The following is a 6000-nucleotide window of genomic DNA, read 5'->3' on the forward strand; positions in this document are numbered from 1 at the left end:
TCCACACCCTGGGATAAATCCACTTCTGCCTATTTTTGTGCTTCCACCCAGAGATCTAGGAGAGAGCAGTCAAGGAACCCAGCCTGGAGGCACAGCCACTCCCCATCATGGCTGGGAAAGCACAGCACTTTCCCTGAGGGTTCCAGAGCGCTGGGCGGTGCCAGGGCTTTTTAAAGGAGTGAAACAGAAGGGAGCTGGAGGGGATTCCCCAGAGAAGACTGCCGGCTCTAGTTTTCACACTGTAATTTTGCTTTTAGTGCTTGGTGTGTGAGTCACACGTGAAAGTCTCTTGTTTTTTGAGGCCTGTGTCTGCTGCTGCTACCGCCTTCAGAGCAGCTGCCACCTCTAGGTAGGAGGCCCTGTTCAAGGGCAGGATCCCCCGTCTGCCACTGTGTGCTCCAGATATGGGAGCACAGCATTAGGAACTGTCATCTCGGGGCCCACTGTTGGGGAGGGATTTTCCATCCTTTGCATCACAGGCAAAATGGATGCTAATATTATGCAAATGAGTAGATGCCCTCAACACCCAGCTGGGTAAGATGTGAAGGGAGGGGACTTGGCTCTGGTTGGCTTGTGACCTCCAGAAAATGCTCACTTGCCCCAGCTTGCCCCCAGGGAGAGCCTCAACTTTGGGCAAATTTGCTGACACCACCTTCTCCTAGAAGTGTGCCCTGGGCACTGCTAGAGTCTGTACCCCTGGGCACTTAGTATTTCCTGAGGGGCCTCAAATCCTTGTGAGAAGTAGGTAGGACATAAAATCTACATGAATAAACAAAAGGCATCCTGCTGCTGCCATTTGCTCCACCTGTGGTCCACGCGCAGGGCTGGACACACAAGGCCTGCTGGATTGGCCCAGGGCCACCAAGGAGCTGGGCTGTACCAGCAAGGCCTGGGAGACATGGGGCAACGCCCTTCCCACTGGGCCTAAGCCCTGGGCCTAGATAGTGGCTTTTGGTGAGGCAAGGGAGGCAGTTGGGAAAGGCTGACTCCAGGGAGGGTGTATGGGGGCTGTTTAACAGCTGGCAGAGGCCTGAAAACTTCCTAGACATGATACCCTGCTCTCTGCAGGCTGTGACAGGTAGTTCAGATGAGAAGACAAGCCAGTGGGGTAAGTGGAGAGGAAGGGAGAGGGAGGGACCCCTGTGGGCCTTCAGGGCCCTGAGAGGTAGGAGGGCTTCAACTTCTGGGAACTTAAAGGGCCAGCCCCATCGAGGGGCAATTCTATGGTGATCAGAAGGCAAGCCAGAAACAGTTCCCTAAACCAGGCCCAGCCAGATGCTGACTGGTCCAAATTACAGTCTCCCCAAAGCCCTGCTTCCAAGAGCCTGGCCTCAGCCTGAAGCTCTCCAGGCTCTGGTCTGGTAAATTTCCATGAGTTCTGTCTTTTCTGCCCATCTGTTTACTTTCTCTCCTCCTCCTTTCCTTTCCCTCTCATGCCTTTTCTTCATGAGGCTTCATTATTCCTTGGCCTCAGAATTTTATCTCTACTGGGGCAGCCGTGGAGGGTCTCACCTTCCTGCTCATCATAGTGTAGGATCTGAGCCTGGACTCCAGCCTGGCTTGCTTGCTGCTCCTGAATATACATAGACCCCCAGACTCACAGGCCCTCAAACCCAACTTGGAATCCAGGGTAGCCCACCTGGATTGTTGTCCTTATGGACCCAGACTTGGCCTGTTTGGATTTGGCTCCCTTGCCAGGGCCTCAGTCTCTCTGGGTGAGCCTCCAGCCGTGATCACCATGGCTTGAGCCCTCTACTTATGCAGCTGAAGATAGTTTCAAGGATGAGGTTGGGCTGAGCAAAAGAAGCCTCAGATGCCTGCGGTCAAGGATCTTCATGTGATGGAGATGCAGCTGGCTGTCAGGGCCACACAGGGGATCACCACCGGTCCAGGCACAGAGGATTGGAGGGTGAGAGGGGAGCAGTGTCAGAAGTTGGCAGAGGATTGTCCAAAAAAAGAAATCCTTGTGTTGGCAAGACCTGTCCGACTTGTCCCATGAGGGTACCAATGGGAAATTCCCCCGGAACCTGAGCCCCAGTTGCACAGAAATTAGACAATTACCTCCTTGATGGTTGTGACCTTCAAACACACACTGCTGCTCCTGTCCCCCTACCACCCAGAGGGGCACCCACTCACCAGCAGCCCCTTCACCATCGATGGGGGTGTGCAGAGTGGCAGAAAACAAGCACCCTTGAGTCACTGGCGTGACCTCTCCCCGGTGACACAAGGGGGGCTGTGGGTTTCCCGAAAGAGGTGGCTTCCCTATTCCCGTGCCCAGCTGCCGCTGGAAACACTCCCTCACCATTTCATCATCTGGAGATTTATTGAAGATTTTGTGTTGTGGCTATTCTGGGTGAAGCTCTGATCTTAAAAAGCCTTTTTCTCTGCCTGGACCCTCAGCAAGTTGCCCTAGAGATACTTTAGAGGCAAAAACAGAGCTAATGAGCCTGGCTGTGCCTTTGTGATCCAGAATGTTTTCCATTCTGAGCCCTTAACTTATAATTAAAGATTACTTAGCATGGACTTTTTCTTTTATCATAAATTAATTTCAAAACCAAGTTCTGAGGTTAAAAAATGATTGTTAATCAATCCAAACTGGGTTTCCTTCTAGAAGAAAACCGGATGCCATTGTTTAAATGTTGGGAATGGAATGTTTAAGAATTTGGGGGTTTTGCTTGATTGCAGAGATGTTAAGGGTCCTAATGGTGCTGATATGTGTCCATGTCTTTTCATTAGACAGGGATGGGCTTTGCAAAGAGGTGAAACTGGAGATGCTGATAGGAATACGAGCTGGGAGCCGTGAACCTCCAGCTATGTTTTGGGCCTAGGAAATTTAGAGCTCCCTTGAAGGGGACTGTCGGCCCCTTGGCCAGGCCTCAGCTTGCCTGCTGGGGAGCTCATAGGTGTCTACACAAACTCGGAGAAGCGGATAAGGAGGGCTTGCCGCTCAAGCCGTGAGACAGGTTAGATCCTCTTGCAGTTTCTCATGCTGCCCTCCCCCAGTCTCTCTGTTAGAGAGATTTCTGATGCTTTCCTCAGAGTTTCGCAGGCTTGGTACTATTGACATGTCAGCCAGATAGTTCTTTTTTGTTTGGGGTTGTCCTGTGTGTTGTGGGATGTTTAGCAACGTCACTGACCTCTACCCACTAGATGCCAGTAGCACGTACCCTCCCCTCCCCCACTGCCGAGATACGAAAAGTGTCTGCAGATGTTGCCAAATGTCCCCTTGGGGAAAGAATTATCCCCAGTTGAGAACTACTGAATTAAAATATAATACATGTTCATGGTAGAAAATGAGAGAAAAACGGTCTATAATTCCAGTACCCAGAGTTAACCCCTTTTAGTTTTTTTTTTTTTGTTTGTTTGTTTGCTTTTGGCCGAGCCATGTGGCATGAAGGATCTTGGTTCCCTGACTAGGAATGGGGCCGTGCCTCTTGTAGTGAAAGCTCTTGGACCACCAGGGAAGTCCCCGTTTTAAGGTTGTGATGTTCTTCCTTCAGAATTTTTTTCCCATGGATGTATGAATTTTAGCTTTTTTTTGAACCCAAGGCCATACAGTCCACTGTTTTGTCACTTGCCAAGCCATTGGCTGCATAGTGGATATTCCCCTTCGTCTCCAGATCTACTCCACGGCACCTCTTTTCAAGCTCTGTTGGCAGCATCCGTCTTCAGTAATGGTGAACTGGAGGGCCTGGAAGAGAGGTGTGAAACCCACCAGGATCACACTTTATGCTTTCGGGGTCTGGGCAATTGATATGCTCATTCAGCAAGAGGTGATGTGGGGACTGACCCCGTGCACACCTGGGAACCTTCTACCAACGAGTCACCCCAGACCCGTTCCTACCTGGCCCAGAGCCTGGTTGTGCTCTGTTGGGCTTGTGTTTTGATGGATAGGCCTGGCGGAAAGCCCACCTTACAAGGAGGGGGATGCAGGGCGGACCAAATCAGAAGCTGTCAGGTACCAGGCAGCAGGTGGAGGAGGGTTCTGAACTTACGATGGATTGTGGCCCCTTTGAGCAGCTGATGAAAGTAGGAGCCTTTCTCAGGAAAAATACCCACATCTGCCTGGTTCTGCATCTAAGTCCAGAGCCCACAGGTTAGGAACTTCTAGGGCAGTGGTTTTCCTGAGGACTTGTGATCACCTAGCTGGACATATATTCCTCTCTTCTAGGAATATATGTCCAGGCCCAGGGCAGGCTGTGACCTCTGCCCTCCCCATTACACAGGGCAGGGTCTCTTTCACAGGACAGCAGTGTCATTCCAGGCAACAGATGGATGGATGGGTGGATGGATAAATGCAGGCATTCATGGATCTGGAGAACTGGTACTAAGATGTGAGCTTCTCCAATGATAATGTTGATTAAAGCTAGCATTTGCTGAGCCAGGCTACTCACCTGGTGTGCTCGGCTTCCAATCCCATGGAAAGGAAGTTACCATGATTCTAAGTGAGTTGACATTTTCCTGAGCTGGAAGCAGGCTGAGACTTGTTCAAGGACATGGAACCTTGTGATTGGAGAGCCAGAATGTCCATGCTGTCAACCTTGATGATGTGTTGCATGTATGGAGGGCAAGATGGTGTTGCTGGAGCTGTGAAAGGTGAGTGTACCGTGACCCACTGGGAATTTTGGCCCTGGGCTATCTTCCCAGCTTGGGGCTTCCCCAGGTGGGTAAGTGGTAAAGAATCTGCCTGCAATGCGGGAGACCTGGGTTTGATCCCTGGGTCAAGAAGATCCCCTGGAGAAGGAAATGGCAACCCAATCCAGTATTCTTGCCTGGAGAATTCCATGGACAGAGGAGCCTGGTGGGCTAAGGTCCATGGGGTCAACTGAGCATGCATGCATATCTTCCCAGCAGGGATCACATTTTATGCTTAGAAGCAGGAGGCAGAAGGGTGGGTGAAAGGGCTGGAGCGGAGGGAGGGGAATCAGCCTTTCATGGGCATGGAGTTTGAGTGTGGAAAGATGAAAAAGTCTAGAATTCCATTGCAGAACAATGTGAATTCACTTACACTACTGAACTGTACACTTGAAAATGCTTAATATGGTAAAATTTATGTTATGCGATTTTTACCACAATAAGAAAATGCAGGGGGAAGAAGCCAGTTGTGGAAAGCTGAATGCTGGAAGAAAAGAAAAGGAGAAGAAAGCTTCTTGCTCCAGCCTTGCCTCTTTCCCTTGAAGGTGGGCAGCTCCCCACCTGCTTCTCTATCTGAGCTCCGAGGGGTGGTCTCACCACATTATCTGTAGGAGTCTAATGGGACCAGAGAGAAGCTAGCAGTTTGGGGGAGATCTGTGAGAGGGTGGCACTTGGACCAGCCTAGGGGCTGAGAAATGGAAAATATTTGTGTACCCCAAAGGAGCTTTATGAAAATTTTTAAAATATAAATTTATTTATTTTAATTGGATGAAATTTTATTTTATTTATCTTTTGAAAAGACTATAGGTAGTAGGACAAACTTCACAGAGTACAGATAAACAGTGAAAGTTGCCTCCTTTCTTTCTCCTCCCCTCCCCCATCCCTTCCCAGAGATAGCCATTGCCACCACTTTCCTGCATATCTTTTCAGAAATAATCAATGCTCCTACAAGCGTATTTGTAGGCAATTTTTTTTCTGCCATAAAAGCATATTAAACATGTGGTCCTGCATTCTGGTTTTTGTTTTTTTTTTCACTTAACAGTATATCTTGGAGATTGCTTTATGTTAGTACAGAGAGATGGCTCTCCACCTACTTTAATAGCAGAATAGTATTCCACTATGTAAATGAATCGTATTTGAATGGATCAGTCTCCTTGTGACCATCACTTGGGTTGTTTTGGATATTTGCAGTCATAAACAATGCTGGCGTGAATGATCTGGTACATTCACCATTTCACACATGGGCAAGCTATTTGTGGGCTGCTTCGCAGCTGTGGAAGCGCTGGGTGAAAGAGGATGTGCATTAGTAGCTGTGAGGGCAATAACCAAGCGCTGTTCCATTGAGGCGCACCGCTCAGAAGGGTG

This window comes from Capra hircus, chromosome 7, assembly GCF_001704415.2.
Source record: "Capra hircus breed San Clemente chromosome 7, ASM170441v1, whole genome shotgun sequence".
Lineage (NCBI taxonomy): Eukaryota > Metazoa > Chordata > Mammalia > Artiodactyla > Bovidae > Capra > Capra hircus.